The 12738-nt window shown below is 43.3% G+C and overlaps 1 long non-coding RNA gene across 1 annotated transcript in view; it reads right to left on the bottom strand.

Annotated features, from left to right (window-relative positions):
• LOC106818209 overlaps positions 1-11045 on the bottom strand; it is a 14053-nt gene extending 3008 nt beyond the window's left edge. The window contains exons 1-2 of the long non-coding RNA XR_001395163.1: positions 11031-11045; positions 8458-8462 (exon numbers count right to left, since the gene is read on the bottom strand). This is a non-coding gene — a long non-coding RNA (uncharacterized LOC106818209). The remainder of the gene's footprint in view (positions 1-8457; positions 8463-11030) is intronic.
• Positions 11046-12738: the final 1693 nt, after the last annotated feature.

Here is a 12738-nt window from a genome sequence, read left to right as displayed (position 1 = left end):
TAATTAAATTGGTTTAGGTATGCGCATCTCCCCCGCGCTCCTCCGTTCATTACAGGATTGCTAGAGGATCGATGCTGACACTTAGGTGCTAGTATCGACGTCCTGGCAGTGTTTGAAGTGTAGCGGTGCGTGATTAAATTGGTTTAGGTATGCGCATCTCCCCCGCGCTCCTCCGTTCATTACAGGATTGCTAGAGGAGCGATGCTGACACTTAGGTGCTAGTATCGACGTCCTGGCAGTGTTTGAAGTGTAGCGGTGCGTGATTAAATTGGTTTAGGTATGCGCATCTCCCCCGCGCTCCTCCGTTCATTACAGGATTGCTAGAGGATCGATGCTGACACTTAGGTGCTAGTATCGACGTCCTGGCAGTGTTTGAAGTGTAGCGGTGCGTGATTAAATTGGTTTAGGTCTGCGCATCTCCCCCGCGCTCCTCCGTTCATTACAGGATTGCTAGAGGATCGATGCTGACACTTAGGTGCTAGTATCGACGTCCTGGCAGTGTTTGAAGTGTAGCGGTGCGTGATTAAATTGGTTTAGGTCTGCGCATCTCCCCCGCGCTCCTCCGTTCATTACAGGATTGCTAGAGGAGCGATGCTGACACTTAGGTGCTAGTATCGACGTCCTGGCAGTGTTTGAAGTGTAGCGGTGCGTTATTAAATTGGTTTAGGTCTGCGCATCTCCCCGCGCTCCTCGCTCAGACACTCAGGAGGTGTGGTCAGGAGGGGAGTGCGCGTTCATTACAGGATTGCTACAGGATCGATGCTGACACTTAGGTGCTAGTATCGACGTCCTGGCAGTGTTTGAAGTGTAGCGGTGCGTTATTAAATTGGTTTAGGTCCGCGTATCTCCCGCGCTCCTCACTCAGAAGCTGAATAGAGCTCTAAGTGGGGGGCGTGTCTGTGCAAACAGTTTGGCCGAGAAGGCAGAAGCGCTCGAGAGATGAATCCTCTCTCTCGAGAAAGCGGGAGTGCGCGGGTCGAAGTAATTGAGTTGTAATAGAGCTGAAATTGAGCTGGCTAGTCCGCGATGCCCTAACGAGGGTTGTGTCTATATGATCGATCGAGCTGTGGAGGAGCTGTGAAGGCCTCGCTTCTCGCTCGGCACTTCACAGCTCGGTCGATTATCACTTCTCGCTCGGCACTTCAAAGGAGCCCTAACGAGGGCTTGTGTCGATGTGATATCGCGGGAGTACGGATGACGCACGCGTGACGCACGCGTGACGCACGCGTGACTCATGTGGGTTACGCGGTCGTGGCTGGCGTATATAAGCCGAGAGCCGGGGAGGATCGGGGAATTCCTCCTCAACCAGGCACGACCGCGACAACAGCTGTAATTGTACTCAAACCATCAGTAAACTGCAAATCATGGTAACAACTGGCTTTCTCTTGTCTATGCATCAGCTATCTATGTCTTTTGGCGAAACATAACGTAGCAAACAACACAATAATCATAACGTAGAAGCTTGCGTTACATATTACGGACTGGTTTTTATATCCTCGAGCCGGGTTATTCCCTCACGGGGTACTAAAACAGAGATACGATCACGCCGTCACGCGTGGGCTTAAATAAAGAAGCACGCGGTGACATATGTACTAACAGTAGAATATTATTTTTCAGATTTTGGAGATGACCAGGTCGCTGTACTTCTTGGTAAGCTTGCTCCAGCACGGGATGCAGCTGATAAGGACAGCAACCTGATAGAGCCAGAGTTCACCAGACTCAAGTGCCTTATGTACCAGAGGTAAGACAATTTTTAATTATCATTCCAGTTCTTTAGTGAAGCCTGTCTTATATAGGTACTACATAAATGCTGCTTGAGAATTGAGTTAAATTATTGTATTATTTTTTTACAATTCTAGCTACCCAGATATGAAATCGCTCTCCTGGCAAACAATCAACAGGGGTATGGTGGCCAAATGTCCCAACATCCTTGCGCTAATCGACCTGGTCTTCGCATTCCCTGCTGGCAGCGTCGAGGCTGAGAGAGGGTTTAGCCAAATGGGAAGTGTGAAAAACGATTGAAGGAGTTGTTTGCTCGACAGTAATCTGTCAGATTTACTGAAGGTCTTATTGGGCACCTTGGAGGTTGGGGAGTTTGATCCGAGTGAAGCCATCCACCTATGGAATTCAGCAGGCAGCAGAGCCAGAAGATCAAATTACATGGAGGATGCTGGTGATGTAGAGGAGGAGGAGTTACAGCAGCTGGAAGACAAGGCCAATGATGACGTTGCCTTCAGCATGCCGGACGACTGAGACATAATTCATAATGATTAAATAGTAAAATTGTCATTAATAAAAGTGATTATTAAACAGACAAATATGTTCTCAATTTTCGTCATTAAATTTTAGCAGGCTTCATAAGAGCGTCTAAAATCAAAAACCAGATCCACCCACCTCACTCCCCCCCACCCCCGCAAATGGCAAAACTGTGCTCACTGCATAGCTTCAGCGCCGCACTTCAGAAAAGTAAGGGCTATGAGATGTTTTTAAAAACTAGTAGATTTTACAGGTCACTAGCCCTGCTGGCTAGTGAACATTTTCGGTTAGTTTTAAGCCCTGATGTATCCCTGGCTCATTGTCCTCAAGCGACCACTACAAACGGTCACCGATGTGACGGTTCGATGCCTCAACTATTTGTTGCAGACCTGCTCTTCCATGTGTGGTGTAATTGCACTTGCTAATGCTGCTACTGCTGCTCTTAACGATGATCTGCTGAAATTGCTCACCGGCCCTCCCTCTACGAATAGTCTCTATCTGCAACATTCGAGCCAGCATGTATATTACCTGAGACGAGTGTTGATGGCCTGGTTTGCTGAAAGTAAAATAGAGCTGGATTATATGTTGCCCCCTGTCGGGTATATAACCAGTAATCAGCAGAGTTCTAACTTCAGACCATAATTTTTCCCAGTGGCAGCAGGTATCGAGACGAAAAGGCAAGACACAACCTTTAGATTTCTCCGCTAGTCCTCCTTCGAGAAGTGATGATCATGTACATTGTAGCATATTCGTACTATTTGTAAGCTGTCAAAGACGGCGCTACAGAACCTTGTAAGTCTAATCTGAAAAACAGATGCAACTTGCTGTGATCGCAAATCGGGCCAAAATCTTGATGGTACATTATTAGCCCGCTTGGCCTTAAAGTCCAAACATCCAATCAGTCAGTCTGATTGGGCTGATGACTCATGGCTACCTGGCTGACCTAGATAGAACAGACCTGTGGAATAGTGTAGTGTATTTATATTTTTAGGCGCAACAGAAAATGGCGGCTGCCGTTCGTTCAAAAGTTTACTTCGGCTTTTGAAATTTGCAGTTTAAACAGCAAACGAAGCTGAGCATATGTCTGTGCCACTTTGATCATGCACGAATCATGCCAATTTGGGGTTGTTGGTGATTCTGGCATGGGCATGAGCCAGAACCTCATGCTATGGCGAGATTCAAATCTGGCAGCTCTGCCAGAGTCGAAGAACTAGACCTGCTAGAGTCGAATGCCAAATGATTGATTTTCCGTTTTTTTTTTTCAGGTGCTCATAGTAGTATTAGCAGGAATACGGAGACTAGGTGCTCTTTATCTACTCCACCAAACATCACATCTTCATTCAACCAGGCAACATTAGGTAAGTTGCAGTATTTTGCTCACACCATGGTGACCATGGCACCAGCATGGTCGTCCTCAGGAGTCATTTGCCTTTGGAGACCAGACCATTTCAGCTTCTTCCTCTTTTAATACTTGTAGGAAACCACTCGATAATTCTGTTAGTGGTGTACCAGTGGATCTGTTACCAGTGGATCTGTAGTAGTTTCCTGGATAACAATTCATCTTGAATGCATCAATCTCTTTTGAACTATATATGTAGTTTCCACTCTGAATTTGTAGCCATTACTATTTTCAGGTTGTTACCAGACAGGTCTGTGGAAACTTGATCCACATCCCTATTATTTGAATTTAATATAAATTCGACTCATTTGTCACAATTTCAGAGCAACTCCTTAGTATAATGGCCGAAATGCAACAGGAGCAAAAGAAACAAGGTGAAATCCTTAGACGGTTGGAACAATGCCAACTCTGTGAACCAGCCGAGCCAGCTGAAGATATCGAAGAGCCAATATTCGTTTTCCGTGTAATACAGTAGACGACTTACAACACCTGGACAGCCAACTGAAAACTGATCACACCAGAAGAAAAATGGTGAACTTTTATTCTATTCCATTGTCAGTTGTTAACACAGAGTGAATTTGCATTCATACAGACTTCCATAAATCGATTGTCTTGACAGGTTGCTCGAATTTCACTCAACAATTTGGTTTTGATAGATAAATTTCTAATCAGGCATGTTTTGATACAATGCATTTTCTAAAATTGCAGAGCATAAAACATATATAAGTGATCTCTGATGCCAAGTTTATTTCAGCTGATGTCAAAGATTGTGTGAGAATTTTTTTATGTTTTGGCTAAGCCTATTATGCACTCTCTTACTTGCGATTTTACGATCGCTCGAAAAACTTTCGTTTCACCAGACATAATATTTTTCTTCCTAAAAAAGGTTGGAATGTTAACCCTTTTAGAGGCAGGTTTTTGCCAAAATACGTAGTAATTTGGGCGAATTAATTCCCAAATTTTACCTAAAAATGGGTAACTTTGATTTAAACTTCTCTAGGGCATTATTTGAGGCTGAAATCATGGTAAAATCATTATGATTATACATAAATACACTGTAAGAGTCAATAAGAGTAAAAGTAAAAAATTGAATTTTCCTACCTTACTTATGATATTGTGGGAAGCATGTCTTGCATAGTCCAACACCGCAGTCCTAGCACCACGCTGTTATCTTCGTACACTTGAATCCAACGTCACGTTTCTGTGCACAGACAACACATTTCTTCCGTTTAATGTATGGGAGCCTCTCTAGGAAGTGTCTGGCAAGTGTCTGGCAGTCACTCTAGCCTCTGCAGGACCAAGACTTCCGACCAGACAGGCCTCCCGACCCTCGCTCTGGGTTCGTGGTAGCCGCCAATAAGCCCCTCAATGACGGCAATGATGAAATCCAAATGTGTCATGCGTTTGTTTGGTGCAGTTGGATCATTAGGGTTGTTCTTGTAGCATATGTATGCATTTGTAACAGTCCTGTTTATGAGATGGAACACCACCTTGCGCCAGCATTTTACCGTTCCTAGTTCTGGAGCATGGTGGTCCGTCATCTGATCCGAAACATACCCCCATACCACGCCCCCATACCACTGCCGTACGCAATGACGACGCTTGGAACTTTTTTGATTCGAATATAGTTCACTAGGGCATGTCAGACCCGAGCTAACGTCAGTATAAAAGGTATCTCGACTTTATCTCGCTCTAAATTCAGTGACCCGTGAACCGGAAATTGTGTATGCCACTTCCGGGTTACCCACGTATGCATACAAAGCCAGTGCATACAGTATAGTATGTGTACTGCACTAGCACTGCCACTTCAGCGTGCTAGTGTAGTGCATGCATACGTATTATCAGATTATTATCACGATTACTAGTAATTACATGTGCATTTCGTGATTTTTTGCTCATTAAGTAATAAAGAAGAAGACGTGTCAAAAGAGGACAGATCAAGAGGAAAAAATTGGAAGACAGAAGAGGACCTGTTTATGCTCCAACTGCGAGCTGAGGAAGAAATAGCTATACAGTTCAAGGGAAACTGTAACGACCACAGGCCGTTACAGGTAGGCTGCTCGTTTATTTCTGATTATTTATTCCTAGTATAAAGATTTTATATAGATTACCTGTTCAGGGATATAGCCAGGAAATTATTTCAGCCCTAAATGATAACATAATATATTGACTACTATGGGCGCCGTAGGCATCCGGCGAGTGCCGGAGGCGCGAGACGCGGCGTGCTATGGGGGTCTGGGGGCATGCCCCCCCACCCAGGAAAATTTTGATTTTTAGGTGCTCTGTGCTGCATTCTGAGGGGTTTAAATCACAAATTAGCAGGTATTTATTGACAGAAAAATAGTGCATATTTACAACAAAAAGCAGTAGTTAAAAATATCAGGTAGCACAAGTTCCATCTGATGCCTGCTTTATTGAGAAATGTGCTGCTCATGATCCATGAAATGACATAAAATAGTAACAACTATTTTCAGAGGGGCTAGTTAAGCTCTCTGGATCTCTATTAACTTTAGCTACACTCTCTATAGACTCTGCTTGAGTCTCTTGCTGCACTGAGACTGAGTCTGAGTCTTCTTCTGTATGGATATCCTTCTTGGACTTCCATTGTTTTATAAATTTATCCATCCTGAATTCCTGATTGATGGTGAAGGTCAGAAAGAGAGAGGGAAAACAAATTCAAACAAATATAGCAGTATATTCAAACAGCGTCGTACTACGAGGTCATCGAGTTCATTTTAGTAGATTATAGTAAATTTGTAGCCAATCATATTGCTGAATCCCTGATGACTGAACGAGATGATCCAATCATGTGTAGTCTTATCAAATAGCCTGCCAAACGATCAACTAAATCACGTAGCGTGTGACATAATTGACCTGCGCGTGAACCCGCGCAGAAGTCTCCAATCGGTAGTAAACAAAAATGGCGGATATCGACGATGCATGGAGGGATTTAAAATGCTATTTATCACAAAATATAGGCATTTATTGGAAGATTTATCAAGATATTGGCACAGCAAAACAGAGTATCGGGTCTGCTCGAGTGAGTATCGGAACAATTAGAGTGTATCGGGCCGAAATGACCGCGTATCGGCGCCGATACTCAAAAGGACTCTGGGGAGAACCCTGCTGTTACAGAAACATGAGTCATGCATCAGTCAGTTTTTCATGTGGGACTGGTCTCAGTTTTCCTTATCAAATCACCGAAAATGTTGGTAATGCTAAAGTAAAGTCGAGAGTAAAGTTTACTAAAGTAAAGAAGTTCAAACCCCTTTCTGTAATCCGATATATTTTGAAAGTTCGTCATGAAACTAAACCGTTTCGAAGTCGATATCTCTAATTGCAAAACACACTTCTCTTGCAAAAACACAATGTCGATATCGCAACTCCAAATAAAGTTGCGACGGCGCGATACTCTGACGGAGTTGCCAGCCACCAAATGACGACGCCCATCCTTCTCCGGTAGTCAATCGGTCTCCCGAAATTCGTCATCTGTTTTTCGATAGCTGGCCGTAAATGATCTGCGATATATTCAAACGTCGCCCTTCCCATTCTGAAACGTCGTCTCCATTCTTCTTCACTGAAATTCAGTACAATTTGCTCCCAAAACAATTTTCCATGCCATCTATCAAGCCTGCCTATCCGCCTATCCTGCAGACTGCCCATGGCCAATGCCGCAGAAAGATGTGCGACGATCATCGCTCTCTGTCTAACGCTAAACCGGCAGCGTCCCCGAAGTCGGGCGAGTAGAAAACGGGCTCTTCTCCTCTGCAAATCCCTTTGGTGAGAGTCGTCCATAGCTAGCAGCAATTGCAGACAATGTCCAATGTTAACTGTTAGCACCGCAAAGATCAACATAATTTCCATAGCCTCCATTGTCAAACGATATTCAATTAAACGCAGATCAAGATAATATTACGAGAAGCATCTAGCATTCTAGCTACCGGTATCACAATGGTTGAATTTCGCACGGAACTGAATTCGAACTCGTAGGTGGGTCTGACCACAGTGCAGTGTCAAAATGTGGCTGTAACCAAAACATTGTTTTTTTATCAAAACTATTTCACACAGGCCAGTTAGGTCTCATATGTCGGGAAGAATACAGCAAATCTTACTATAATTTGCCGAATGTTGTATGTATGTATGTATGTATGTTAATGAAAGGCTCCGTCAGTTTTGATCCAAATAGCGCCAAATTCACAGAAGAGATCGATGAATACACGGGACGGGTTCTAAACTTTACTTGGTTGAAAACGGTCAAAAAGGCTTAAAAAAGACACACAAAAAAGGTAAAGATTTGCCTGAAAATAGGGGGCGCTATATCTTTGCCTTACTAATATTTCGCCGTCTGTCAACGCGTTGCGCTGCATGCAAAGAGATTTTTGTAAGCCCAATAATGTAAGTAGAAATAAGAATGTAATAATGAAGTTAAATGTTCAGTAATTTTGGGATAGTTTTCGATATGAGATGTTACAAGTTGAATTTCATGCAGAGCTGACTGAAGAAATGGCACTTACACTGACAACGTTGGTTTCCATGAGATCCCTTTTAATTGCGTAGTACCACCAGCAGCGGTAGCAGCAGCATCACCACCGCCAGTTGCAATACTATTCCAGGTCCGTTCCTATTCCACTGTGCGTAGCGTTACCCATAAAACGATCAAGCTTACAACTCAAGGCTGCAAATTCAGTAAAAGCGGTAGTCTACCGCCAAAAGCGGTAGAGTTGGCATCTATGCATACACAGTGTATGCAGCGACCGTACCATTCAATGATTGGATCGCTACCTTACCAAATCGGCAACAACATAACCTTAATATCTTCTTTCAGTTTTAACGTAACCATGCGCAAGTGACAAAAATCGGGTGTTTTTGCTCTCTTTTTTTGGATATTTTAACACCTAATAATTCCTTCTTTTGTCATCTGTCACTTTGGTTATAGATGGATTCCCACAAGACAAATGCTACTACAGCAACAGAACAAATCAATGCTGCAAGTGGTTGGAATCTGTACAAGACTGCATTATAAGCAGTACGACGTGGAATATGCAGTACGCCAAATAATGGAAGTCGTCTCACAGGTAGAAAAATCCCTCAAAACAATAAATGAGGAACATCATGACAAGACAAGAAGCATACTGGGGAAAAAAAACTTACCAGACAAAATCACGCCCTCAAGAACGAGATGAACCAGCTCAAGGAAGAGATGGTCAAAACAAAAGAACTGGATAGTTATCAAGCCAGCTTAAAGGCGATCTTCAACGAAGAAAACCTCCATGATGACAACGATGAGCCCTCAAAGACCGACAACAATGGCAACACACACACAGCAACAGCTTGAATGTATCAAGGAAAGCCAGGAACTATTTTGAGTTTGCATACAAACCTTCTGTTTTTCCCACACATTCGTTTTCTCAACCATATTATGCCTATTCATCTGTTAATGTTATATTTGTGTTAGATTTGTAGATGTTCTTAAGATAGCAATTCTGTTCATTAACACACCCATATTTATTTCCATGCAAGTTTTTTGTCTTTTAAAATTTTTAATGTGTATTTACACAAATCTTTGCCTTCAACAAATACGTTTTTAAATTTTATCTCCTGTTCTTTACAGTACATCCCTTTGTACAATACAACGAAAAAGAAACAAAACTATTTAATAAACAGTATTCAGTTACAACTGATTTCTCTTCTGTGTCATCATCTTACTATAATCTTATCGAATTTGCCGAATGTTCTACGTATGTATGTGGGTCTGTCCACAGTGCAGTGTCAAAAAGTGTGACATGGAATAAAAATTTAAAAAGTCGAAAAATTTTGGTGTAAATCTGTTACTTTTGAGGAATAATACCTACATTTTCAGGAAAACATAAGCCTGACATAACATTTCGCACATAAACTCGGAAATTGTCTAATGACTACACCCAAGCAACACTGTTGCGGTTGTGATTCTTGACATCACATATTGCACATTATGTAATCTTGTGACATATTATAAGAAATTGGATTTGCTGATTGTCAAGTTCCCAACATGATAAACTAGGAAAAACATGTTAGGGTTCAACTGTCCAGACTAATTCATGAAAAATTCCTAATTTGTTGTGCGTTGCGGTGGTGATTTTGATTAGCTGATACAATTATTTTCTCAAATCACAGACGACTGTACATAGCAGGGCTACGCGAAAAGCTGTGGGGATATTCTCAGCGCGATGACATCATTGCTAAACTTGAACGCGGTTAGGAATAGCACATCGCGTGACCGCTTGGTTTTCTAACTGCGTAGTAAGGGCGTGGCCCAATCACCAACCAGCCTTTCGGTCAGGTGACCCTGGTTTAATATCAAGTTCGATATAAAATCTATTCCCAGCTGAGCTCAGTTTCCCTCGCCCATAGTCACAACACTATGGTCCGGAGATACGCGCTCGCACCATACCATATACGCCCCCCCCCACCATGACCACACACGCGCGATGGATATATATGTCTGTATTTAGTGATTCTCTGAGTAGAATAAAACCATCTAGTCTGTTACAACTAATACGTGTTATCTCTACTGTGAAGTTATTCGCTACTCGCCTTACGTCGCACAAGAGGCAAGTCTGACATTTCCTTCAAGCGGAAACGCAAGCACGAACAGAAACAACGAGTGGAGACGAATACACAACGCAAGGTTCATAACATTACGACCTATACGATCACGTGCCTACACACAGTCGGGCATCTCCCGACGTGCTGTACGAACCGTCTATAACACTGATACAACCCACATCACATGTACGATAGCAGAGCCTGGTACATTTAGAGAGAATAATGATACATTTGCAGCCGTGATCACCAGGATTCGTGCGGAAGAAAGTCAGAAGAAACAGAGAACAAGAAAGAAGAAGAGGAGAACAAGAAAGAAGAGGTGGTTTTAGTAGCAGTGACGTCAGCATCGTAACATCGCCAGCATTCAGAACTATCAAACTTCGAGCGCTAGAAGCATCATCAGCGCCAAAATAGCGTCAACGTTGACAGAAGCAGCATCATCGTGAAGAGATCGCCGGCAGCAGCATCAACATTAACAGCCGCGACGGCAGCGTAGCCATTGTCAACGTCGACTGCAATACCGTCAACAGCAGCAGCGGCCCATCGCAAATGGAAACTTTCCATAGAGACTATAGAACGCGTAGGAACACGCTGAAGCTATTCTTAGTGAAGAAGTGACCTCGCGGCAGCGGCAGCGCAGCAGCGTAGCCGCTAGCGTTTGTACAGTGTAGCATGGACGCCGTTCTCACTCATGAAAGTACAACACTCACTAATTGTGCTCAGCTTAACGTAATGTATTTGATTAATAGTAAATTTTTAATATCGAGTAAGCCGGCATGCTACCTATCACCTAATCCTACCCCGCTATGAAGCCCACCACTACTGCCTTCCATCATCCCGAACCTCCAATGACACACAGTGGGCTTGAAGCAAAATTAAACAGCGAAGATCCGATGCCGGAATTTCAACAAAAGTTGAAAGAGGAAAAGAAGATGGAGGAGGACTCATCGAATTCACGTGGCTTCACACGAGGACTCCAACCAGAGCGCATCACCGGCGCATCCGAGTCCAGCCGGAGAGCTCATGTTTTTGATGAAGTGGAAAGGCAGCAATGAGGTAAATTTCGTCCCAGCCCGGCAAGCAAATATTAAATGCCCCTAGATTGTAATCAAATTCTACGAGGAGGGAGTAACCTGGCTCACGAATGAGGAAGACGAAATTAATGTGTAACCGCGAGCATCACTGCAACAGCAAGCAAGCCGTAGAACGAACGACGTGGAGGCAGTCTACACGCCCTGCCTACCAAAATAGCACACCGTGGCAGCAGCAGCAGCAGCAGCAGCAGTGAGGCAGCCACGGAGATGCAGCCATTCGAACAGTTTGAAAAGATAGATATTCTTTTAATAGCCCTATCTTGTAGGTAGTCTTTTTCTGTGTGTAACAGTTATATATTAAATGTGTGAAGAAGATGAGACGTACAACATGCAAGCGTACTGTGAACAACATGCAAACAGGCACGTACGTCAGTAACCGCGGGCAACCCATGCAAGGATGAAGACGTCGCCGACCTCAGAGGGCAGCGACACCGGCGTACCCACCCAACAACAACAACAGCAGGCTTTCATTTTTAAGGGGCGCGATCGCGCTCGCGCTCCACCGCGCACCCGAAATTGTGCCATGGTGCGCGCATCATCGCGCCTCATAAAAGTGGTTGAAATCGCGCACGAAACATATGTCTATTATGTTGAAATAGCGCTCAATAGAGTTCTCAATGTAGGGGGGTACAAAAAGGTTAGCAACACACAACAATTTGTGGTGTGTAAGTGACTGAACGTATGGCAGAGGTACAGGTCTGGTTACTACCCTCTGGTAATACAGGTACCTATACGGTTGCCACAAGTTACCTGCTCGTTTTCTACTATACGTGGCGAAAAGTGGTTTTCTGCCGAATTGAAATAGTAGGGCTGGAGGGGTAATCATACTGTGGCTTACTACTTAACAATAATCTTTGGCTTAGTTGTTGAGGATTAGGTGATGATATTTTGTGCTGAAATAGTCAGGTATATGGATTAAGAATCTTCTTGCTTTATAAGGATGGAGAATAGAATAAATAAAACAAGTTTAATTTTTTACATTCGCTTTCCATATCAACTCTTTTTGTTGTTTGGATGAAAGAATGTAATCCGTGACCGAAGCCATTGAGATGATGAAGTGAAAGATGTATAGATAATCAGTAGATTAATATGAATCCAATTTTCGTGATGATTTCACTCTATACTGAGGATTTGATTGGTATAGATTAATCATCACACCCCAAGAGCATTGGAGACGATCAAGAGCTCCTCATCATCCTTTTAAAAGTGTGATTTTTAATTTGGATTCTCCATCATGCCTCTTAAGGCCCTCCTTGTGATATTTAGTGGAAATTCCCCATCATGCCTCTTAAGGGGTCAAACTCCTTGATTATGGAGCGCTATTGAAAAGACCTCGTATGGAATGTCTTAGGGGTTATAGTCATTAGTCCTCCCTGTGACTTTTTCAAAATGTTTTGAAAGCTG

This window comes from Priapulus caudatus, unplaced genomic scaffold (genome assembly GCF_000485595.1).
Source record: "Priapulus caudatus unplaced genomic scaffold, Priapulus_caudatus-5.0.1 Scaffold2091, whole genome shotgun sequence".
Lineage (NCBI taxonomy): Eukaryota > Metazoa > Priapulida > Priapulimorpha > Priapulimorphida > Priapulidae > Priapulus > Priapulus caudatus.
This window is presented reverse-complemented; position numbering and strand designations above follow the sequence as displayed.